This window comes from Solea solea, chromosome 21 (genome assembly GCF_958295425.1).
Source record: "Solea solea chromosome 21, fSolSol10.1, whole genome shotgun sequence".
Taxonomy (NCBI): domain Eukaryota; kingdom Metazoa; phylum Chordata; class Actinopteri; order Pleuronectiformes; family Soleidae; genus Solea; species Solea solea.
The window spans coordinates 8812167-8838301 of NC_081154.1; the positions used below are offsets into that span (position 1 = coordinate 8812167).

The 26135-nt window shown below is 41.9% G+C and overlaps 1 long non-coding RNA gene across 1 annotated transcript in view; it reads left to right on the forward strand.

Annotated features, from left to right (window-relative positions):
- The first annotated feature begins 2218 nt into the window (after positions 1-2218).
- LOC131448971 (uncharacterized) overlaps positions 2219-26135 on the forward strand; it is a 74686-nt gene continuing 50769 nt past the window's right edge. Inside the window, exons 1-2 of the long non-coding RNA XR_009234241.1 lie at positions 2219-2709; positions 18079-18161. This is a non-coding gene — a long non-coding RNA (uncharacterized LOC131448971). The remainder of the gene's footprint in view (positions 2710-18078; positions 18162-26135) is intronic.

Below are 26135 nucleotides of genomic sequence, written 5' to 3' on the forward strand. Positions count from 1 at the left end.
ATACACTCGCACACACTGAAATTTCTATTTGCGCACAGACATCGATAGTGGTTTCAGTAGAAATCCTTTTTATTTGTGTGCCGCAGTGGCATTTGTGCTGAAAATAAACCATTATTCTGCCACAAGCTTATCCATTTGTGCATTTGAAAACCAAATAAATGCAAATGCCACTTCTGCTGGGTATTCGGCTCCAGCCGTATGTGTCACTCTCACAGCTGGCGATTTCCTGCATATTGTCTGTGTGCTTATTTGATTAGTCGGAAAGAAAAATACCTGTATGACTGTGTGGAGGCTTCAGTCACTGCAGACGGTGCACAGTTTCCTCTGTAAGATTGAAGAGAGCCAGGAGAAATCCTTTAAATTGTGGCCATATGATTGAAGATTGTTTCATAAACCCGGCCTGTACTACATATAGTTTCGGTGCATATCATATTAAAAAGTATAATTCACTTTTCCACATGTAGACAGATTCCTCGGGTATACAGAAGATGTCAGTGTGCATCCAGATTGAGAAAAGATTCTTTATTTTAAGTTTATTAGTTTTCTCTTGAAGCACAAACTATCCATATACCTGTCCATACATAGATTTGTCATAAAGTAATTAAAGTTTTATACATTATACAGAGGATATGGTTCTTGAAAAGACGAGTACAAAGTCAAATGTCCCACAGAATATTATGTGGTTCTACATGAAATAACTGTGATATGGTTGTTTTCATCGTTCATCGATGAATATGGTGTCTTTTTAATAATGAGTCATTGTACAAAAAGTCAAAAAACAGTGAAAACTCTAAAGCCCAAGTGTCCAGACCTCAAGGAACGTCTTCAAAGCTGCTGTAGCGGCACAGAATGAATTACGGCTGAAACAATTACTCGAATAATCGATTACTAAATGAATTGTCAACTATCTATTATTTAATTTATCGGTTTGAGGGTTCTTTCATTAGTAAAACAAGATTTCTGATTGTTTTAGGCTCTTAAATGTGAGTCATTGCTGGTTTCTTTGCTCCATATGACAAAAGAAATAATTTTCCTCTGTGGACAAAACAAGACATTTGAGAGCATCATTTCCAGGTTTGACAAACAATGAACAATATTTTTAGACTTTTTCTGACATTTTATGGACCAAGCCATTACTCGATTAATCGAGAAAACACTTGACAGATTAATCGATTATGAACCGTTTGCTGCAGCTCTAGAATGAATTGCCAGCAATGTGTGTTAATCATTTGACCTTTTAAGGTCACCTCTTAACTTCACACATTTGAGAAAAACATTGTGTGTTGTGATGGGGGAATAAACAGAAGGAGTCAGCATCTCGTGATGACGATGAGCTGGTGAAGAAGACAGAGGAGCTTGTTTTCTTCGGGAGCATAAACTTTACCATGTCGATACTTAAGGACAGACTTAAGGATGTTTGTTAGACAGTGTGTTTTGAGAAAGGTCCTCTATGTGGAAACAGTCCCAGAGGTCACTTGCATTGACTGGAAACGGGTTTGTAAAGTATAATAAACATACAATTAAATCAGAGAATGTGTGTGCACTGTGGTCTTAAATAAAACAATTTGAAGTGATTCAATCAAATTATTATTTTCATAATTGATTAGTCTGAAAATGTCCGAAAATGTTGATCAGCATTTCCCAAACCTGGAAATGATGACGATCTCAAAGTTGTTTTTGTCCACAAACCAAAATAATTCAGTTTTAATGATTTCCTTATTATATGGATACCAGGATCTTATTTCAAAAGTCGAACGCTCAAACTATTAATCGATAATCGATTATCAATATGGTTTAATTGATTTAGTATTTAAACTCATCCTGAATTGTTATTAATAATCCATTACTTGTTTCAGCCCTAGATGTAATGTAATGAAAATGCATATTCAGTTTCTGTCATAAATCCTCCTTTAACACTGGCTTTTTGACTGTCATTAAGCCTTTTTTGTAGCTACTCCATATTAAATGATTTTATTTAAACAAACAAAAAAAAACCTGGTGCCCAGCTGTCTCCTTGTCCTGTCTTGTCCTCCTCGCTTACACAAGCGGACTGACCTCACCTTTTCCAGGGAGGAGGTTGCGGAGGGAGGGAGGGAGGAAACACGGTGATGAAGAAGTGAATAAATAAGGACAGCAGAGGGTTTTTCCGCATTTCACATGTGAACGTCCTGCTGGCGTGTGTTAGTGTACAGTCAGTGCTGTACAGTGGAGCTCCTGTAGAGAGCGGTAGATAGTTTTAATAAGTGTCTGTACGACAGCAGCACCGTGCGCTCCCGTTACTGACTGTACTGTACACAAGCGGAGGGAGGAGCGACCGTGTAGTATTTCTTTTTTGGTTCTTTCCCCCTGTCGTTGCGACCCATACAAACGCTTGAGAAAAGCAGCGAAACGGGGAAAAAAACAAACGTGTTTTTTTTTCCCTCCCCTCCACGCAGAGGTTTTGCACGGAGGAGGACGCGGGAGTAGAGCGAGGAGGGACAGATCACTTTGACGGTACGAGGCGCACTATAGACTGGGACTGGGCTCTGGACTGAGAGGGGGGAGCGGACGCGAAGCCTTACTCCAGCGCCAGCGCCACTACACTCGGGCAGAAACCGGTGGAGCCCCCGCTGACTTTCTCCCCTCTTCATCTCCACCTAATGCCATAATACTCAAGCCGCTCTGGTGCCCAGACCGCGTGCGTGGTGGTCGGGTGTGGGGTAACCGACGGTAAGTCCTCACCTTTCCCCCCCTCCACCGTCCACAGCATGGTATAGCGCTTATTGCATGCACAGTTGCTTAAGCGGAGCTAGCTGCAGTAGCCTGGGCTCATCTGACAGATCGAGAGCCGCAGCCGAAAGCTACACACGGCGGTGACTTTTCTGACATTCCGCCGCTGCTGCTGCGTCTGCGGCGTCGCTCTGGTTGTCGATGAGCGTCATTTGCCCGGTGTCACTGTGCAGCAGTGGCCGTATTTGTAATGATTCTGTTGTATTATGTTCTGCTGCACATATAGGCCCCGAACTTGGACCTGTGCCTCCTCTTACTGCTGCTGCACTCTCTCTCTCGCGCGCGCATGGTCCACTCATGCATGCTCTCGTGCACGCACACTGAGGCAGATGATAGGTGATCGATAATATCTAAATATAATTCAGCCATAATGTTACTATGGGGGAGTGGCTGTGGTGTTATGTGACCACATACTTTTCTCCATTTTCTTGAGTGCAAGCTTCTGTGCATCTAAAATGACCTTAAATGTAAACAACACAAGACTGGATTGAGAACGAAAGTCACTTTAACACAACTTGCAACACAACTCAGACAGAAATAGTGTGTCTATATAGGTTTTTTTGTTGTTGTACGGTGTCCACTTGTGATGTGCATGGATTTGCATTTCATTTCTCTTGTCTTGCCTAATTGTTATTATATTGCTGAGTTTAATAAAACATAAAGGCAGTGCAGTGTAGGGCTGCAATTAATCAGACAGTAATGGTCTACTACATTAACATTAATCAGTTTAAATTAGTTTTTCTGGTTTCTGGACTAAAATGAATCACACAAGGATGCTGATTGAGAACATAATTGGCAGATTGATCGTGAAAATACTCCTTTGCTGCGGGCTTAGTGTAGCTGATCACTGTCTCTGCCCTGGACAGTTGACGTGCACCAGAAACTGCCAGCGTCGGAACACACAGGCACAATGTGTGTCGCATTAAGAGCTGGGTATTAAATTACCGTGAATGCCCAGGGAGTTTCCTTATCATGAACACAGTGGCTATAGAGGCACAGAGATATTAAATGTCACTGAGAAGCAGTTTAATAACACCGGCTGATGCGCCACACCTCTGACTGCTGAGAGGCAGCGTGGACACTTTTATCGTTCACTCAGACCTTGGTAAGATGCCTGAGGAAATAAAACAAACACGTCAGTGCGTAATTGAGCACGGCAGATCCTGAATATCGTCGCGCTGACAGTTTGACACACAAACAGCTGCAGATGCACTAAGCAAAAGTCTTCAATGTGCCTCATTACAGTAATAATCAAATCACTCGATGGGACCGCTCTCCTCTAAGCCTCACAGTCGTACGTTTCCCGGTGCTGATAGAGAGTGACGGTCTTAAAACAGTCTGGATGTGAATCCATCCAGCTTGGCAACAGAGGAATTTTATCAATTAATCTGAAGTGTATTTTATAAGTGAAACTTTCTACTACTTCAGACATTAAAATGATGCCTTTGCAAACATTCTATAGGTTGTAACCCCAGTACAGTCTTTACAGACATGATTATGATAAATCCATTAAGCATTTTTACATAGATTAAAGTACAGTTCATAAACCTGACGATACATTTCCACGTCAGAGTAAGTTTGCACGCTATTATTAAACCATTAAGGTATATATTAATATGTACATGTCGGAGGTGTCGAAGCACACTGCAGAGTTGGCGTGAAACAAAGCTAATTTATGTAACATCAGTGGGTAAAGTCCCAGATGCCCACTATCCATTAATCATTATCTGTCAGATTAAATTGCCGTGCTCTTTTCCCCAGGTTGATTATTAGCTCGGGGAAAAATCCACGATTCATGGATAAACATTTCCCTAAGGATAGAGTTTTAAATACACTAAACGTGCGCTGTGAAGAGGGTCGGACCATGTGAAATCACAAGCCCTTTGATGAGCGTTCCATCAGAAACAGCGATGAAATGATTGTGTTTTCTCATGCGCTTAATTTTTCCCTCCTTGTAGATATTTTCTCCGTACTTAGAAGAAAAGCAGTCGTTTGCTCTGGACCGAGTGATGTATGGGTGTAGCTCCATATGTCTTCTCTTCTCTTCTCTTCTCTTCTCTTCTCTTCTCTTCTCTTCTCTTCGCTGGGGCACCTTTGGGGGGCCAGAGGTGACCTTCTTCAGTCTTTCCCCACAGTGAGCACCCCAGCGGGCCTCTCTCTTTTTGTGACCCTGTTTCGGTCTTTCTTCCTGGCCTCCTTACTTGCCCCCGTCCCCTCCTAATCCCCATGGTTAGGGCAGCATAGCTGAATGCTTGAAGCGCAGTGTTCGCTTATATAACCTCCGCTGTGCAGCTGATGTCCTGGTCTGTATCTGCTGTATAATGATGTCACAGCTGTCTAGAGAGGCAGACGGCATGCTGGGTAGGCCAATATGTCAAGAGCTATTCCTGAACTGTGGTGAGTAGGGTGAGCCCCAGATTTACCTCTTTGTTTTTGTACTTTATGGTGATTTTTAAACAAGGCAATGGAAATACAGCTCCATATATGATACCCCCCCTCAGTCAACATTAGTGCAACCCCACTTTATAAAAAAAAAAAATTTGTCCTGAGGGAAAACCTTCACAGTTTGCCCTCATGTCTATGTAATTATCTCAAGTCAAGTTGCTGTAACATAATTACAGGACTGAACAGGATGTTTTAACTACACATAATCAAAGGTGTCACACCGTGTATGGTGCGGATTAGCGGCAGGAATCGTTACGCTGGAGTTGCTTAATGTTGCCTTTTTCCTTCAGAGATGCACATCCACGCTTACAACGGCAGGACAATGCCGTTGATACCCTCTCCTTTACTTTCTGTTTGACCTCAAGTGACTCATCCTTTAGACGCCGGGCCCCATGGCACTTTAGCACGCTGTCCGTGTCTTCGTCTATGACTAATTAGATTATAGCACCCATATGCTATAGACTTGTAGGTTGGTTTCGTAGACTCCGTCCAGCTCAGGGAAAATGCAGCCGGCCGCAAAATGGCATCTCATCATCACGGGTTTCTGCACCAGAACTTGGCTAATGGGTTGTTTTTATCCAACATACTGTATATAGATGCATTATGTCAACAAATGGGCACTTTCATACACACACGTCTGAGATTCAAGCAAACAGATTCTTTATGCATGAAGCGATTTGCTCAGATGACTCACCGAACTATGCTTGTATGTCATCGTGTAGTTGCGGCCAGACATGCATGAAGTCTCCCGCTGATTTGCATGATGTTGGTGGTGAGCCGCGCTTCTCACAAACTTCCTTTTGTTCCACCTGATATGATGTGAAATATGAAGCGTAAACAACCTGTCACACAACCATTTACGGCTTGAACTGTCACCTACACTTGGCCAACTCCAGCTAAGGGCAAATATAAGCGTATTGTAGATACATTGGTGTCTGTGGGAGCTTATAAGTAGTTTCAGGACAGAAATGCCCAGTGTAGCTTGAGGTTACTAAAGAAAGAGCCATTGTTGCATATTTTGTCAACAAGAAGACGTTACGTTTATTAGTAACAAAGAAATGTAATGTGGCTCCTCCGTCCTCCCTCTGTGCCATGAAAGGAATTCCTTACAGCTTCCGGCTGTAGTATCTGGCACACAAAATAATGAGTGTGCACTCATTGGCAGTTCAAACCTCATTAGCTGAAGCCGAGGAGGGAGGTGAACCTTTCAATGCAGCAGCGGGGCAAGTTTCCTCAACACTAGTGAGGCTCCGCCCCTGATAAGAACGCTGTCACGGTGAACACAGAACAGAGATTATCAATTACAGAGACCCACTGGGTCCTGCTGTCCTCAAGATACGCAACAACAACCAATCAACGCACAAACACACTTGTTGTCAGATGCCAGGCACTTGCTCCAAGTCTCTGGCTTTTTTCCAGTGTTGTTTATTTGCTCCTCCCTCGTGCCTATTCATAAAGTCTGTTTTAATATCATTTTTGAACCAGAGCTATATATCAGAGACACTCTGTCGTCTTTTATTTCTTTCAACAAATTGAATTGTCGTTGCCCCCTGTCCTCAGTTTGTGATTCATCTGTGGGGGGAATATAATAAGTTGTAAAATGTCCTTTCTGGGCCAAAGAGTAGCGGAGACGTTTTACACAGCTGCGTGTCTCTCTTATTAACACCAGTCATCTTGGCTCAGCTGGTGTACAACTGAAGCCACTAACAACTGGCTTTTCACCAACGAGGAAGACTTGGCACCGAGGTCTGCAAGGTTTATTTTTGTCGGGGCGAAGCGGAGCACTTTACAAGCGGGAGTCCATCTGACGTTTGCTGGCACCGCAATCCACTTAGACCCTCCTCCCCCCCTCTCTCTCTCTGTGAGATTACAGCAGTTAGTATCAGTATTAAGTCACATTTGCAGACATGTAAAACAAGCAGCTTCCAAGACAATAAAGTGACTATTTACTCCCCGTCCTGTCATAAACACTCAGGGATTGTGGTGTACAGACGGACTTCCCTTCAATCTACTGTTGGCGATTGCAGATTCAGAGCTGCGGAGAGGAGTTGTGAGTGATGATGAGGTTGTTTGGTAACTGTTTAATATGATTTGAGGTCTGTGTGTCTGTCTGTGTATGTTTTTGTTTTGTTTTTCCGCTCACGTTTACTCGTACGTGCCGAGCTCCGAGGCATGTGTAATAAATGAGATACAAAAATTTCACAAATACAGTGTTGGCTGAAACTCAAGTCCCACTACGGCTGCTCCTGCTTTTGCAAGACTATATGTAGGTCAGCAATAAAAAAAGACAGGAATACTGTAACGGCCGACCTGTTTTAATATCCCAAACACTCTTCCCCCCCACCCTTGCTGTTGCTGTAACTAAACCAGGACTTATTTATTTACTGGTAAATTGGCATATGAGATTTTCTATCTAATAAAGCGTCCACTGCTCAGCCTTGACTGAGAAGTTGGACAAATGTGTGACTGCATGCAGGGAAGGCTGTTGTTTTATTGCTCAATATTTTATAATATATCCTCGCTTGAGGAAATGTAGATGGACCGGTTCCAGCGCCTGACAATTTCGCAAGTTTGTACTTCAATCCGACCTCTTAATCATTGGTGTGTGTGTGTCTCTGTATCATTTTACCACTGCGTATGCCGTGTCGCACCTATTGTGCTTTTACGACGATCTTTTCTTGTCCAAAATGAAAACCTATAGCAACACAAGTGGCCGTTTAAAAATAGAAACACATAGTTTTGAGTGTTTGGAGTGAATGTGCCGGTTTTAATGTACCTCCCCCCGTGGAATTCAAGTATCCTTTACCCAACACCACCACTGTCATCATGCTCCAGATGTTTTGAGTATGATTTGACAGTGGATGTCATTTAATGATAATTGTCATGCGATAGTGGATATAATAGAGGATGATACAATATTTGCAGTGCAGTTGAATCGGCAATGTTTACTTTCCTACTTTCCTCTGTTGTGTTTTTTGCAGACTCTTGGTAAATTTGCTCTGTGTGTCGGATTGAGTGACAGGATTCAAAGATTCACGTCGCCAATGACATGACGGACGCGACAGGCATGTTTCTCCCTCGCCAGTCTTCTGTCGCCACGTCTGCAACACCTGTGATACTATTTAAGTCCACGATTAAGGTGTAAAAATCACAGTCCTCCTGATGCGAGGTGTCCGTAATGTACTGTCAAGTGTCATCCATTATAAAACACTTTAACTCAACTTAAATTAATCGACTGTCAGGCCCGACGCCATCTCTGGTTTCAGAAACACCCTTCGTTTTCTGGGTCAAGCTAAAATCCGGCTCACCCCCATTCCAGTGGGACAGAAGCATGGAATATTACGTTTCTGATACGTTCCACCCTCCGTGTTGCCCTTGTCTTATTGTACAGCTTCTAATAATGTAATATGACGTGCTCGAGCGTCGAAGAATGTCCTAGATTTCTATCACACGTCTGGTTTCCTCAGCCGTCGAGTCCTAACCTTGTCGAACCGGCGGCATCGAGTGTGTGCAAGATATTCCACTGGCTCAAGAATTAGACTTTGGTTTATGTTATGACTGCGTGTGACGGTAAAGATCGCTGCAGAGTTTAGCTTGGCTGATTCCAGGTGTGACTGACAGTGACCCACTCTCCACTGGGCCCCCTCCTTTATGCCCACCAAGCACTTTTCTGTTTGGGGAAACTTTCCTTTCTCTGACATCACATTGAAAGCTGTCTTAGACTGCAGGCGTTTGTACTTCAATGGCAATTTGAGTTTATTGCATTTGAGAGAAAGTGAAGACGGACACTTGTTGAGTCAGATCAGTGGGTCCCATTTCTTATATATATATATATATATGTATATACATGTGTATGCAGTCACTGTGTAATCGAATAATGATGGCAAACTGAGGAAACTGTGTCTGTGGTTGTATTACAGCATCAGGGGGTGTGGTTGTTTTGTCGCTCGGGCGATAAATCTAATTGTATTTGTCGTCTCAGCTTTGTGTGATTATTATTATCTCAGGTTCCTGTGCGCTCACACACTGACACACATTTATGACCGTCGCAGTTTACTTATTTGTGATTAGTTCCAATTTAATGTCAGAGTATAAATCTAATGATGTGGTTAATAATCCATGTTCTGCCGTCCTTGTGACAGGAAACAGCAGCTCTGCTGGAAACGCTGCTCACACACATAAATTACCAGTAAGAAAAGGGTCCAGAGCAGCGTCCCTTCAGGCTTTACTCCCCATATGGGCCTCACCTTTTAAACCCTTTATTACAAAACTCAGCTGACTCACCTCCCACTCACATTTGTGTCTCCAAGGTGAGAATATGATGCTTTGCTTCTTTATTATATCAATGAAAAAAAAGTTGAAATAAGTAGCTTGATGCTTGACTTCAAAGGAATTAAAAAAAATGTTTTTATTATTTATAAAAAAATATTATTTTATTATTTTTTCCTGGGGAAACAAAAGAAGTATGATACTGTCACACAATTAAGATAATTCTCCAAATGTTGACTTTGTTTAATAGGACTTTAATGTTGTTTTAATTCCAACTGGCAATTATTTGTGTTTGTAATTCAAATTCTTTTCATACTTGCCGTCACGTTAGTTTCAGTCATTATCATGTTTGGAGTGTTATCTGTGCGTATGTGTGTGATTCATGTGAAAGGTGGAGGGTTGTTGAGAGGTAAATGTGAAGGATGACTAACTGCTGTCGTGCTGACAGTCGGTGCCGCCGTTCCAAAGACAAAAGGAGTCGATGACAAAATGAAATTTGTCATGTACTGAAAGCGGCTGCCGACGGGGCGTTCTGTTGCCCATCCAAACTTGAAGTACCAGTTTGAGAGCCATGTGGGTCCTGTAATTTATTAACATAACTGTGAGATGCTGCGCACACCTCGGATATTGCCAACAATTAGAGTGCCTCATTAAGTCGGCGGATTTGCTTTTGCATTTGATCCGATCCAGTTTTTCACCTTACTTGGAACGTCTCCAGTGATGTTTCAGGAATGTAAAGTGAGTACGACAGCAGGTGCTTCTGAGCCACGGAGAGTGTTTCAGCTCTACCTGTTGGTGTTGCCAGCCAAGTGCAGGGATACAGTGCTGCACACGGGGAGGCTCTCACTGCCAACTTACTGTAACGCCAAGTGTGTGTATTTACATGACGACTGAAAGACTTGCTGATCGGATTGTCTCAACTGCATCACTCAACAAAAGTAGATATCGTCGGGTCATGGCTTTGACAGGAGTCGTGTGATGTGTGCACATATGGCTGCATGTGTGAACGCCGCATTCTCTTCCTTTTCTCCTTGTGTGGCTCCGAAGATGGGCTCATGTTACCCTCACCATCGCTGGCCCAGATAGCAGGAAACTCAATAGGCAAACTGTGAGGCAGTCACTCGGCGATGAGTGCACTCTTGCCCTGCAGCAGCTTGCAGCTTTCGGCTTTGGCAATGCTGGATACTGAAATTCAGGGAAGTGGCATACTGGGGTTTTTATGACATGCGTGCGTAACATGCGACTGCGGTGGAAGCAAGTCCGGACCTGCGCTGCAGTCACACGACACCAGCAGAGATATATATATAAAAAGCATGTTTATGACATATAGGCAGCTTTTATTTGGTTTAGATGTTGTGACGGTCCTGTTGCACTTTGATACTCAGTATTTTTGCATTGGTTTACAGTCGTGTAGTCGTATACTGTACAAAAACATTGTTCACTCAGTGTTGTTCGCCTGTGTCTAAACTGTCCAATAAAAGCTCTTTTGTTTTGGTAAATGCAACATCTTAATAATTACAATCAAATGACAAAATTGCTACCACTTCAAAACACATTTATTGAACAACACTGTCTCTCCAATCAGCGTTTTGTGTTTGCACTCGTGTATTGATATAAACTGAATGTAAACTATATGAAATGGATAATTAAAACACCTGTACTTTTTCAAATAAACTTGTATTATTATGATTATATAATAGTTGCAAAACACAGTTTACCAAACTTTTAACCACAAGTCAGAATTCAAGAAGTCAGAATATTGAGAGAACTATATTATTTATTATTATTATTTATCATTATTATTATTATTATTATTATTATTATTATGGTTGTGCTGCTTGTGTTTCTCAGTCATGTCCCTGACCCTTGTCCAGGTTGGACGGGCACCAGCCGGTCCACGGGAACGAGTTCCCCCGACTCTCACATCTGTTTGTTTTGCGTGTGACTGAGTCTGCGAGGGAGAGAAAGGCGAGATCACTGTAAATCAGATAACGTTAGGGTGAGGAATTAGTAACAGCAGGAGAGATGGTACACAGATCATGTGTTGCGCCATGAGTTAATGTATTCTCTGTGTGTGCCTATTTGCGTGTGTACCATGTGAAAGTACATTGTTTACAGACCATTGCTTCCCATCACTTTTCCTCTCTGTGTGTGTGTGTGTGACTGACTGTGTGAGTTGTGCGCGTTTTTAATGGGTTAAGCTCGGGTTTGTCTGCAGACCCTTATCTGACACAGGGGATTAGTTGACCGAAGATGACCCGGGTCTCCTCTGTCCTCTGCCTGCTGGAGTCTTTTCCCCCAGTTTTTTTTTCCAGGCATCGTCACTTAAACATTATGTTCTGCAGCAGCTAGCACACGGGCTGTTTTGCACATTTCCATCTCAGATCATGTATTCTTAATATTCCTGTTATCATTTCCTGAAGCACACTGTGCGGTTTTTGATTGAACCTCTCCCACTTTTTCCTCGACTATCTTTAATTTCCATTTAATTTCACACTGTTGTACGCCGTGCTCAATGATATAGAAAGCTCGATTATATGATGTACACAATATGCTCCATGGAGAGGGTATATCCACATTCTTTGAAAGCAATTACATTATCGTACATCAATCACTGATTGGTATGAGTAGAGAGAAGTCCCTGTGTTTGTCCGGCTATTGTATAATTTATTGTTAAATTGTCATTGGAACACACGCGACTCATTATGCATACTGATGAAAGCTACCGTATATCTGCCACATGCACACATACACTCAAGGTTGTGCAGCTGTTCTATTTAGGGTTCAGCATTGACTTCCTTTCCTTTAGGACAACCTAAACTAAGTGTTTCTACTCACCTTAACCTTAACCACAATTCAAATCTTAGCCCTAATCTTAACCAGTTCCTCACAAATGAGGTTCCGCAGCCACTTCAAGCATTGCACGGCCTCTTTTCCATCATAACAGTTGTCGTTGGTGTATGCGCGTCTCGTGGCGTGGGTTTGACGTCTGGCACTGCCTTCCACAGCAGTGTGCGACTCCACTGCAGCGCCACAGAATCTGAGTCATCGGGCTTCTTTACCGTAGATTAGAGGAAGGAAGGAAATTGGGTCAGACATCTGAGAGCCAGGCATTCCTTTTTCTGCACTGAGTGGCAAGTCACTATCCAATTGCAAGTTTTTTTATTCCGTTTTTTTTTTTTTCTTGCTTTCCCTTCCTCTTATAAGTTTTTTTTTTTTTCTAAAAGTGCAAGGAGAGGAGAGAGTTATTATGCTTGGCATGGCGGCAGAGGACGGGGCTTTAATTTGGACGCGGCCCAGCTGATCAATCTCCACATTGGCTCGGTTACAGCGCCGAGTGTGCGTTTCAGTGTGTGTGCGAGAGAGTGAAAGTGTGTCCGAGTCCGTGTAACAGTTAAGCCCTTAAACAATGCAAACCAGCAGATTGTTATGAAAGTAAACCCCACCGGATTAATTCTTGTGTGCAAATGATTTATTCTGCGCACATAGACTGTGAAAGAACAACAGATTGGATATGGACTGGAATGAACATTGATGGAATACATGCCACATTTATCAAAATTAAGACGTAAGATAAGGATTGAAGTTCACAGTCTGAAGACGAGCTTTAGCCGGACCTCTGAAAATGAAATGTGGCGTCCTCTGCATGTTCCTTGGTAGATTGTAAGCTGATTTGGAAAGAAACACACGCACACACACATGCACGCGCACACACACACCCACAGAGTGTGATTTATACTAGAACAAACCACGGCGATTTGCATACTATGCAAAGAGATTGATGTAATTCAGTGGTTGGTTTGGCGAAATGAAAGTGAGCCTGCAACACTTCCTGTTTGAGGTCTTTCTTTGGCATCAAGAAACACTTAGCTCACTTCTTGTTGTAGTAGGCATAACAACAGCTCTGAGAAACAGGCTGCAGCCCAGGGTTCCCTTGCAATTTATTCAGTGTGAGATGCCCTATGGTGAGACCAGTATTCCAGCAAGAGGAAGAAAAGTGAAACACTCTAGTTTCTTCATACTCTTGCTCCTTAGTCTATAATTCTACAAATCAAATTCTACAAAGTCTTAAAAAAAAAACTACAAATTTGAGTTTTTCTTATACTCGCGAAAAGAAATGATCCATTGTTGCAAATTGATGTACAGTTTTGGGTTTTACAACGTAAACATAATGGAATAAACATGCAAATGAAGGTGAGACGGGTGAGATTGTTTTGTGTTCTTTTTCCAGAGTTGTGACGTCAGTGCGAGTGAGCGAGAGGCAAATGTAGGAACGTGTAAAAGATTAGTTTTGTATCTCAAATCTCAAAGTAAGCACATATAAGGCCCTTATTCCGTTTGAAAGGTTTCTTAGAAATATATTTTATGCTTATTTTACCAGCAGCAGGTGTTATGAACAAATAAGTAAAATGCCAACAACCAACAACAAGTAATAAAAAATGAATTAGTGAATGAAATGAATTAATGAACGTCGCGTTTGCCTTAGATCAAACAAAACTACAGTCACGATTGTTGAGTCCATTTTTATCGCTCAGTTCCACGATTCATTCCGTGTGTTTTCTGCATCGAACCTCCATTATTGGTCAGGCTAATGCAATAATGCATTACGAGCCTGGGACAAACCCAGTTCTTGTTTTTTCCCGGGATGGGGATCATGTGAAGAAGAGGGAACATGGTAATCCTTTGATGCTAATAAGAACCTAGCTGTAGGGCCAATACTGTAATCTGTTGTGGCCGTCGGGTGAACCTTGAAATCATTCGCTGACCTTTTGGTGCGATCATGGTGCTGTTCTCTAAAGTATGTCACAAGACTAGACATCAAATGTAGGCATATTATGGTGTAGACTGAAATCATTCAGCCTGTCCCTTCATTATTATTATCATGAGCACAGAGTTGAGGAAGAGCTATATTATTGTGATTTCCTGCTTTTTGTCCTTTTGTTTACTATATACATGTTGCAGAGGGCTCAGTGTGTTCAAATATGGCCTATAAAATACTTCTGGCTTGTGAAACTCATTTCCTTGGGTCGTTTTTGTAACTAAAAAAGGGTTTTTCCTCAATGTGTCTGATCATAAACTTATAGAGAGAGCAAATCATGAACTTTGCTTCAGTAAACAAGACATTTCTTCTGGTAGAAATTCTGGTAGTTTTTGGTTCTCAGATTTCTGTGCTAGGCCAAGTATCAGTCTGTACCAGGGAAAGTTTGCTTCTGAACACTAATGCACGTTTCCTCCTCGCAAATATTAACCTAAAACTGTCATTCCGCTGTGCATACTGTAATGCAGCTGGCAAGTGGGATTGAGTGCTGTCAGGTTGAACCCTGCCCCTCAGGCCCTCTTATCTTTTATGCCTGTACTGATGCATATTCATCCCTCATTTAGTGTCTGGGAAGCTGGCTTAGCATATGGATAAGCCAGAGAATCAGATGCATGGCCACACTGATACACTGAGTTTTGGAAATGTCAGCGGTGCAGTTGTGCCTCCTCCGTCCCGTTGTGTAATTATTCTCAACAAATCTTCACATTTACAATGAGTTGAGTTGCATTTTCATTGCGTCATGGAAGAAATAGCAGTTTATAATTCAAGGTAAGCTGAAAAGGCTCCGCTGGATCGGATATCGGACTCTGATACTGTTCAAAAATCCTATTTATGGCATGCTTCGCTATACATGGACTGTAAAAATGTAGATGATGAAAACCAGCGAAAACATTTTAGCTGAGTCATGTTTATTTCTTCTTTTCGGGAGAACAATATTTGTGACACAGTTGGAGAACTGTGTCTTTGAAATGACTCAAATGTGTTCATAAATGTTCATAAATGGACTAAAATGACTGTATCGGACTAATATTGGTCGATACTCGAGTTTGTGACATCGGCATCGGACACAAAACAGTGGTGTCGTCCCATCCCTATACTGTATACTATTTACTTCCACCATTTGCTCTAAAGAAGGCTATACATCATGGACAATGGTTATTTAGATTGTTCCTTGTTACTAGTGCTTTTTTGTCCGTGTAAACCTGGACCATGTCTTTGCAGGTCTAAGTTGTGTGACAGACTTCCTTCTCTCCTTCCATCTTCTCCGATCCTCTGCCATAACATGGTGTGCGGCAGCCGCAGGCCTCGTGTAGCATTTGAGTATTGAGTTTGCTTTGAGTAGTCGTGATGTTTTGTGTTTGTTTTAAGGTCTGTTGTGGAGATGGGTTTGTGGCGTAATTTGCAAAGCATGGTTCTCTGGTTTGTGTCCGACTTTTCCCAACCCAACCACATCCATGTACGAGAGGCAGCCCCTCTTTTAACTATGTGCTCCTTGTTTCCTATTCAAAGTAATCTAATTTTGTGCCATGTTCACCCCCCCCCCCCCCCAAAAGCATGTGTGTGTTGCTCTCACACAAATGTCCTTTCTGCATCCATGCTATGTAAAATTGCTATCAAAATAAGTCAAATATTACATTGACAAGTGTGTTTTACACGGAGCAGGATTAGTGCATAGCGTGAATAATTAGTTTACTTTATTATAACATTGTAAACAGTATATTATCATATCACGTGTCAGTGTTAGTGTTTTTGCTCTTCAAGACGCTTGTGTACTGCAAGTTCTAATTGATTAAAAGATCGTTTTTCCACAGTTAAAAGATGCATGCCATAAGCTACATTTAGCAACTTAAATTGTACATTAAAAACAACTTCTGATGATATTTGAGATTGGGTTGGAGGAAAAAAAACGTTGAATGTCAAACAGACTTTCAGTGTATATACACAAAATGCACGATCTGCCTCGGCTTCAATCCACTGACTTGATGTATGAGACAGTGGTGAGCGCTGAGAAGAAATCTGATTGCAAAAGGCCACCAATTCTGTTTCATGTTCTTTTCTCTCTTTTTTTTTTCTTGATTCAAAAAAGCAGTCACGTCTGCGCATCCAAGAATTATTTCATTATCTTCACAGTGTCAGATAGGAGCAGTCTTATATTTGCGGGGAGAATGCCGTGGCACTTCTTGCCTGAATGTCATCAGATAACCATACTTCCACGATTACCGCACACACACTCATGTGTGCGCATCAGTGCGTGTGTGTGTGTTTTTTCTGCTGCTGTTGGAGATATATCTTTGTCCCCCCCCCCCCCATACCATTCTTTTCTAAGTGATGTATTAGAAATGCACTAAAGAACTTCATCACATCTGGCATATCTGTTGACTCAAGGATGACCTAATTATTATTTTAGGGCGAAAGGTCAAAGGTTAAGTCTAGTCTGACAACACAAAGCACATTTTTAGCAATAACTCATGGACCAATTAGAAGTCACTGACCATCGTCTAGATCGGGGTGTCAAACATACGGCCCAGCAGAGGGTTCAATCCAGCTTGCAGGATGAATTTGTTCAGACTATATTTTCTTCAGTTCCAGATACCGTGGACTAAATGTGTTGTGCATTTGTAGATCCACTGTGATCTGTAAGTTGTGATGCACGTATGTGAATGTTAAACTTGGGAACGAGACATTTCAGGTGGTTCATAATATGTTTGGTAAAAAAGATCGTTCATTAAATCTTAAACAAAGGGACAAATGTGGAGTTCTTGTTGGTTATAGGTTATTATGCTATTGTATGTGGCCCCTGAACTAAGAACCATGAAGTGATGGCATTTTATATCTAAAAGAGAAAAGATCAAACATTCCTATTTCAGTTATTAGAGTAATTTCACTTAATATTTGAATATAAGTGTCTACATTTCAAGCACCAGTGTATGTGAGACATGTGTGTTTCGTTGTATAAAACTGAAAAACTTGAGGTGGGTTTGCTTTATAGTAACACACAGAGATAATTATTGGCAAATAGTGTGTTCTTCAACGTCATAACCATTCATTTCCAAATTTAATCTAGGATTTGGGTTAGATCTGTAGTTGTGCTTCAGCGTAAATATGTTGTAGCGTTAATATGTTCCCAATCAACTTGTTGAAAAATGAATGAATGGCAGACGTGTGCATTTGATTCATAATCTTAACGTATATCTGTGTACATATTTGTGGATGCTGGTGCCACGTGCAGCACGGATCACATCAGTAGACAGCTCTGATACATGTGATAATGTTTATCTTGGCCAACCGAGCTAAGGTTAATATCGCCTCAAGCCTTTCTTTTATTATAGATTAAATAGTCAGGGCTAGTCGCGTGGAGAGTAATGTGCCCTAAAGGCGTGATAAAGAGAGTGCCCACATTGTGTTTTATGAACAGATACTGCAGATACTGCGTATACTGTCTAGGAACGGTTCATAATATAACTCCCTGTGATTCCTTTGGCCAGTCTAAGCCTTAAGTTAGACACTTCATTTGGCTGAAGGATTAGGTGACTAAGCCTTTTAGTGGAAAGCTGGTCACATGAAAATCTGGCAGCAGTTTTGCATAGACAAGAAAACCTTTCCTCTGTTGAACTCTGGAGACTCCTCCCATGTCATCCCTGACTTGGCAGTACATGCATCACTGGCCATGTGGATTTCCCTGTGTTGGATCTGTACCATTCAGCAAACTTGTGTGCTTTCTTTTCTTTTCTTGGCAAAGACATAAAGGAACCACGTCTTGTTTGTTCTGATTGCAGAGATCCCTCAGACCTTTGTTGTGATGACTGGCGGGATCAGAAGTGAAGAAACGACGCTGACGTGAAGACACCTGACCACCAAGGTAAGACTTGTTCTCCGAGCGTTAGACCAGTCACTATTCTCGCTTCTGTAAATCCTTAATTAACTGTGAAGCCACATCAATGGGATGTGTGAGTGTATAGTTACAGTGATACCTCACTAGTGTCACAAAGTCACTAGACTGGAGGGGAGGCGGGGTTGGTTTTATTTTCCAAGCTGGAACACCGTGTCTTATTTCCACAGGTGCACATATCAGGTGTTGTTTTAGGGGCAGAGTATGTGAATATGAGCTTAGTGACACTTACTGTATGTAGAACCATGTGCAGCTTTGACACTTTCCCACACTTTCTACATCAAGACCGCACAGTAGATTGAAGCAAAGAAGAAGGAGGAAACGGCAGAGAGAGAGAGAGCGAGAGAGAGAGAGAGATAAAAGAGTGTTTACATCCTTTGTGGTATGCAAAGGCCTCCGTAGTTCCCTGATGCACTTTAAAGGGAGGGGGCGAGCGGACGAGTCCTCTCTTTGTTACGCTCTTGTAGGTTCCCTATTAGATATCACTGACGGCTACGGCATTTGACCTTTAAATGCTGTGTAAGAGAAAATAGTTTTCGTCTCTGCTACTTTCACAGTCTGACACTTCCTTCACTTTGGGGCAGCAGGGGGTACATGTCGTCATCACCGCACTTCATTTGACGAAGAAATCACTGCATGCTGTGAGTTAGTCGCACTCATATTATCCCACAGTTTATAGAGCCTGAGCAATATAAATACATATGTATGTATGTATGTATGTATATATATATATGTATATATATACATATGTGTGTATATATGTGTATATATATATACACATATGTATGTATGTATGTATATATGTATATATATACATATGTGTATATATATGTGTATATATATACACATATGTATATATGTATATGTATATATATATACACATATGTATATGTATGTATATGTGTATATGTATATATACATATATGTATATATGTATATATTGTATGTATATATATATATATATATAATGTAAAATAAATCTGTTGACTTAGAAGTCTTCTGCCTTTCAATAAACAGTCGACTGCCAGTGGCGCTTTTGAAGAAATGCCATGTTTACTGTATTTATGGCTATATGGGCAGCACCCTTTCACCTGCATTTAGTTTTCTGTTTCACTTTCTCCCTGTCACCACCCCTAACATAGATCTCTTCGATGTAATTCACAGCAGATTACATAACAATAATAATAATAATAACATAAATAATATAATAACAACACACAGACTAACTCACATAGCTGGGGAGATCATCCAAAGTACAACCTTACTCCAGTTACAGAAGTCTCATTTTGCTGATTTGCAGAATTTAGCATTGGTAAGTTTTTTGAGAGAGAGAGAGAGAGAGAGCGAGTGGGCACGTCGTCCGACATACACACACACACACACATTCTTGTCAGGTGGCTGAGAGTAGAAGCCGAGCCGCTCCCTGACCATCTGTTGTGCCCATCAGAGGAATCACTTTCCTCGCTCTGGCACACATTCTTACAAACACAGACGTGTCGGGGCCCCCCCTCGCTCCAGCAGGGGACACATTCACGTACACAAATAGAAACACGCGCGCACACATAATCAAAAACACAGTTCAAACATCCACGTGCACGCAGCCAGAGACGGATAAAAACACACGCCGCCTCTTGCGTTCAGATTCGTACGCAGATGTGTGTGTGTGTGTGTGTGTGTGTGTGTGTGTGCTGTGCTGACATTTATCACCAGTCAGGGAGCAGCACTCGGCTCAGAGCCAGCTGGAGAATTACTTTTATTTTCCTACAGTTTGGCTGGGTAATCCCAGCGCACGCTTTGGGACAACTCCTGTACTAAATCTCATTTTGAATTGAAGGAATTGAAGTCCTTGTGTGGCCATTCAACCCCCGCCTGGCTCTGACTGCAAGAGGACAGCTTTATGACTGTTAATTCTGTGAAATAGAGAGTCACAAGTTTGCTCTTGGAGAGAAGTGGCAATTTGTTTTCACTCTGCAAAGATGCCAGGGATTCATTTTGAAAGACACGTCGTAAGCACGCTGGCTTAATACAGTACATATCCAGGAAGTGAGGAAACAATGGCTGAATGAATACGGATGCCAACCATCACAAGATGAATGAATTTTTGTTTGTATGTGATCTAAGGCTTGGTTGGGTATCCCCACAGTCGTTTGTTGTGAAGTGTGAGTACTTTCTGCCGTGTGATTTTATTGTCGGGCAGGATAAACAAGGTGCAGCTGTAATGGTAGGTTGCGACGGCGCAGAGATGGAGTGGGTGTTATTTATTCTTTTTTGAAACAGTGCGGTTTCTTGGACAGCTCTCTCATTCATTGAAAGGAAGTGGTTTTTGCCTCCACTCTGCTAAGCGCAAAAAATGTGTTCCTCTTGCAGCTCTCTCTCAGATGGTGTGTTACTTCATTCATTCTTGCGCTGTCATATCAGCGTCCTCATTAAGTCGGGGAGGGAGGGTGTTGGGGGTCGGACTCGAGGCTCAAGTGGAAAAGTGCAAACCACATTTTGCAGCGAGATGAAAGTGTTTGCAGCGTAATGGTTATGGTTGATTACTTTTCAATGCCGTTTCTGTTTTAACTGGGGTTACTTGGTCCTGCAGGTACAAAGGCAAGATGTGTTTTTTTTTGCTGGTGGACCCCAGCGTATAGGTCACTTTTTACAATCATATATTATTAATATCATATGTAGTTGGAGCTGTGAGTAAAGTGGTAGGACATCACTTCTCAACACCATCTAATGAGGTTGCTATGCTTCCTTTGCTTCATTAATGTGGTTGTGTAAGGGCTATGGTGGTTCATGAATTTCCACTGCGGGCACTGAGACAGCACGGTACATTTTTTTTTTTTTTTATCCCTTGCTTTACTCTTGTTACTTCCTCCATCCTCCCTCTCGTTTACGTCACTCATTTTCACTGTTTTATTTCTATCTGAATAAAGGCATGTACATACTCTGCAAGAACAGAAATGTGTTATTTTTCTCCTCATAGGGAACGACAACATTTCCACATTAACCGCACCCACTTCAAATTTCTGGCCAATCGCTTGACATCGCTTGTGCCCAGATGATGTGTCAAGAACAAGCTGCAAGAACTCTGGGAGAGAGAACACATTTCTCTGTTGTTGTGGAGTATGTACAGGCCTTAAGAGGGAGAGTTAGTAGTTGTCGCTGCAAAGCTAAACGCCAGGCTAACATAACCACAGTATGGAAACACCGCAAAGGCCCATTTATACTCCATTTCCGTGAGTTTTAACGTCCGTCCCAAACCTATGGGGAATGGGGAACATACTTACGTTGCTAATGAGAGAGATCGATGGCAAGCGTCATTTTCAATATGTCCACATGTGCACCCGATAGCCCCTCGAATAAAACCACAGTGAGCACACCAGTGAGTGAAGCAGCAGTCAATGATTGCAACATTTGTTGTGTTGTAGAAAAGACAGTGTGCAACCCCAGTAAAACAGGAAGTGACCCAATAAGAAGTTGCAGCATGTCAGCTCGTCATCACGCTCTGCAGAAGCCTGATAACAAGCTGTTTGCCTGAACCAGGTGTGTTAGAGCAGGGCAGCATCTAAAACATGCAGGGCAGTGTTCCCTGAGGACCAGGGTTGGGAAACACTGCTATGTACTCGTCTCATTCCTACTGTGGGGTTCCATTTTTGCTGTTCCTCTTTGCTTTGTTAATGTACAGTCATTTTAGTTGGGATTTAACAGCCACACCAGTTTTTTGGTGGACTTCCTCATAAACACACATTTTGTCTATCCTCAAGGATTTAGAAAAGTAACTTACCCAGTTTTTTGACATTAAACATTTGGAAAGGTATCTGGATGTATTATGTTCTCGAGCTGGCTTTACCAAAAACCGAGTTAAATATTAGATATAAATCAGTGATAAATTAGAATTTATTGAACCAGCATTTAGGATACTTTAAATTTATTTGGAGTGTATTTCTGTGGTCGGTGTAAAATGGCCAATGTCAATCGAGCAAACCATCAGACACACAGAAAAATAAGCATCTTGAAGGACAGACTGCACAGCTTTATCACTGGTCCACAATACTGACTTTCTTCTTCCTTGTGAAGTGTATTTCCCGCGCTGTGAGAGCGCCGTCTTTCATCGCTTCGACATTACTGTGGAATTCGGGCCATGACAGGAGGGAACGCGTCCGATTTGACATATTGATTACAGCCTGCGTCACGATGGCAGCTGAAATGTTTACTTCTACTTTGATAAATGTGCGGCTCCCTGCTGCTTTGGCAACGTGTGATCATAGCCTGGGCTGTGATTGTCATTCACGTTGTGCCTCGCTCTCTGAATCACTGGCCACGGCGTCGGCACCTGTCAGACCGCCAACTATCACGATGTAAAACAGGTCTGCTTGTGTCCGACAGACAAGTTTCACTGGCAATGCAAATATTTGAAGATTTGATGTTTTAATTGATTTTAAAAGGAATTCTCATTTTCTACAGTTCCTACATTTGCCTATGTCTATATAGAAAACTCCTCAGTACATAGTTATACTGTATTCTTGCAAATTTCCAAGACTGCAGGGGGTTTATATTGGTTTATATTTTACTAGTTATGTCCGGGGGGGGATTGTAGTCTCTCTGCCACAGAGCTTCAATCCTTTGTTTGCAGTCATGTGTTCATAAGGTCTAAGGGGATTGTTTAATGTACCTGTATCTAATTACAGGGCCATGATAAGACATGTGATATTTATGGTAATGAAACATGTTTGAGGGTGTGTAGAAAACCAATGAAACCAGTGAATGAAGGGCATCTGCGTTAATCATGTCATGGTAAATTGTCATGAGGCAGTGCCTGCAGTGAATATATAATCTATTTAGCTTTTTCCCCCCACTCAGTAGTCATATGTATATATTACTGTCTATGATAATCCACCAGATATTGAGTAATGATTACAATATTCATTAATAAATCCCCCTACGGTCATGTTTATTGTTGCATTGCCAATAAAATATAATGAAAATAGGATAAAATGTATGACTTGTAAATGCAAAAAATACAAAAAACAACACATTTTCAAGTAAAACTACTGCCATTGTTGTCATATATCTTTACTTGTTTTGTATTTTTGTGTTTGTCAGACCAGTCAAGCCAAAAATCTGGGGCATAATGACTCATTTCATGATCTGACTGTTACAGATGGTGTACATTTTCTGATCCTTTGTTAAAGATCGCTGGGGACATGAAATTGAATTATTTGTATAATGGAATCTGTATTTAAATAACTACACATACATCTATAAATTGATTTCTTGTTGCAGAACAAGAACAGGCATATAAAGGCGTAGTTTAACAACTCTTATTTTTGGATAAATACTGGTTTGGATAGGCTCATGCACAACTATGTCTATCACGGCACTACTGCCTCCACATCCACTGTGGCCTGTGCACGATACAAGATTAGATCATGAGACGAGCACAGAACCTGTAATGCACGTGTTGACAACAAAAGCCTTAAATCCTCCTTGAAAACGTGATAGTCGCCGAAGTAAAGGAATCCATTTAACTTCAATTATCGTACGCTCCTAAATACAGTATGTGTCGTACAGTATAGTGAGCCACTTTACTGGTTGGTCATGTGAACACGCCTTATGAATACCTCTTTTGTTTCTGCGGGCTAAATGCTTGAATGTGGTATCACATCGTTTTGCTGCCACAGATTTGCTGTTAGTAACAAAAAAAGATCCAAAGAGCACTGTGCATGCGTGTTTGTTAATACTTTTTGAAGCATGAGCTCCAGCAGATACAGTATAAGGCCCTAATTCTTGTGGTATCCCAGCCCCCCCCCCCCCGGTTTATCTTTGCCCAAGGCAGTGTCAGTTGAGGCGCAGAACAGGTGCAGCAGGGAGTGATAAGAACACGCTCATACAGTTTGTGCTCATACAGTTGGCCCCCGCCACATTATATACAGTATGTACCAGACAGTCCAGTCTTTCAGCCACTGTGCCACAAAACAAACAGGTTCAAAGTGCTCCACCACTCCAGATGCCTTTTCTTATTCAATCGTGTGCTTTTGCTCTTACTCGCACCCTGTCAGGGTTCGTTTGTGCAGGATAATGAATAAAGATAACATGTATGGCACAGACTGAGACCTCATAGTGTCTTTAAACTCTTGTCAAGGACAAAAAAAAAAAAGATGATTGTCCGATTGTACAAGTTTAATGAGTAACACATCATTCTGGATAAGAAAAAAAGCGCTGTGTGTGTGTGTGTCTGTGGCGAGAAAGACGTGATTGTGTGAACTGTGTTGAGCGCTAATCTCAACTCAGAAGTTTGAGTGTGAAGACTTGGTGTCAATTTCAGTGTCAGCTCAGCCAAAGAAAGGCTCTCTTTGTTGGAAGATCTCCCTCACTGGGGCTGCAAACAAAAACCAGTATAACTAACTGTAGCCAACATGTTTATTACATTCAATCTGCTGTAAACACGGGTACAAAGCCCTGGATACAGCGAACATTTCCATAATCAGGACCAGACCACTTTTTTTTTTCTTGAGGGGCAAAAACATGGGAAGAAACGGAAAACAAAAAGCACAAAGAAGAGAAATTGTTGAGGAAGACATGAGGGGGGGGGGGGAAGGAGAAATGGCCCAAAGAGAGGTGGGCAGCATTAACCAGTTTAGAGAAGGGCATTCCAGCATTTATTTATTTTTTATTAGGCCTCAAGTATTACAGTCTTACACTATTGTAAGTGAACTTTGGAGGACTCCTATGAAGGCAGAGAACAGAGAAGAGCTTTAAATGCCTGGGCTTTTGAACGCTGGCTCACTACACACAGTGGACACTCTTTCAGCTCTCCACGTGGTCTGAACGGTTCCCTCTGCTCGCTGCAGCTCCAGCAGTCTGGTTTGAGTTTTACGCAGGGTGTGTGGAATAGTCTCGGGGAGTGTCCGTCCCTTCTTGCATGCTCACTATTAAAGACGCACAGTGGAAAGCAACAATTCACAAAGAAATATAAACGTGTACAAACGACTGTGGAATAAGCGCGCACACAGAGTTTTTATTTGATTCTTCTGAGTCATTCCAGCAGGTAGAGCGGGGTTTGGCACAGGAATGCGTCCGTCTACTTTCTGTACTGCGTTTGGACGAGTTCCAGATCAGTGAACCGTGATCTACACCTTCTCATTTAAGACGCAACTCTGTAAGCACGTGGACTGGTTTCAACATGCCATTGCTAGTTCTGGCTGTGCAGAGAGAGGCTGAGTAGTCTTCTATAGATCATGCAGAGGGAGGGGAAAAGAAAAACACCATATCTCTTTTTACTTATCGTGATCTTTAGTTGGTGGTCATAGAGTTATTATAGAGCGTATGCTGAAGGCTTTACCAGCATGAGAGATATGATTAATCATATCAGGGCACTAAAGAAATCAGACTAATGACTCATATTAACTCATACAGTAGTCTCGACTGACTGAAGTGGCCTCATTCTCTATCCAGTCTGTCAAGGTGAGTACGAGTGCATTCTCGTGTTGTCATTACCGTGTTGTGCAAGGCACATGGTCTATTTTTGAATACTTTTTTTCCTTGTATATGAATTAAGATTTATCAATTGAGATTGTTGTCAAATGACATTTGTGGCTTTCAGCGACTCGACGCTCTGCTCTCGGTGTGTTCAGTCTTAGCCTTTGACCCATCCTCTCCCCTGCCTCATGTCATGTCAATCAAGTGCAACGGTTCTTAAGTTCCAGCGAACTTCATCCTCCCCCGTGACAGCTCCTCGTCTGCGTGTAGTTCCAGTCTGAAGAAGAGCACTCCCGTTAGCCCTCTGAGCCGCAGAGAGAGACGTGTCTTAATTTGAAATCGCGCAGCTGCATCATGAGCAGTGAATAAACGAAACGCCCCTTGTGATTTTTACTGGCACCTAGGGGGTGTCCCGCCTCAGATTGAAGCGGTTGGCTATGAACGTTGAAAGTTGAATTTGAGCCTTGTCTCCGC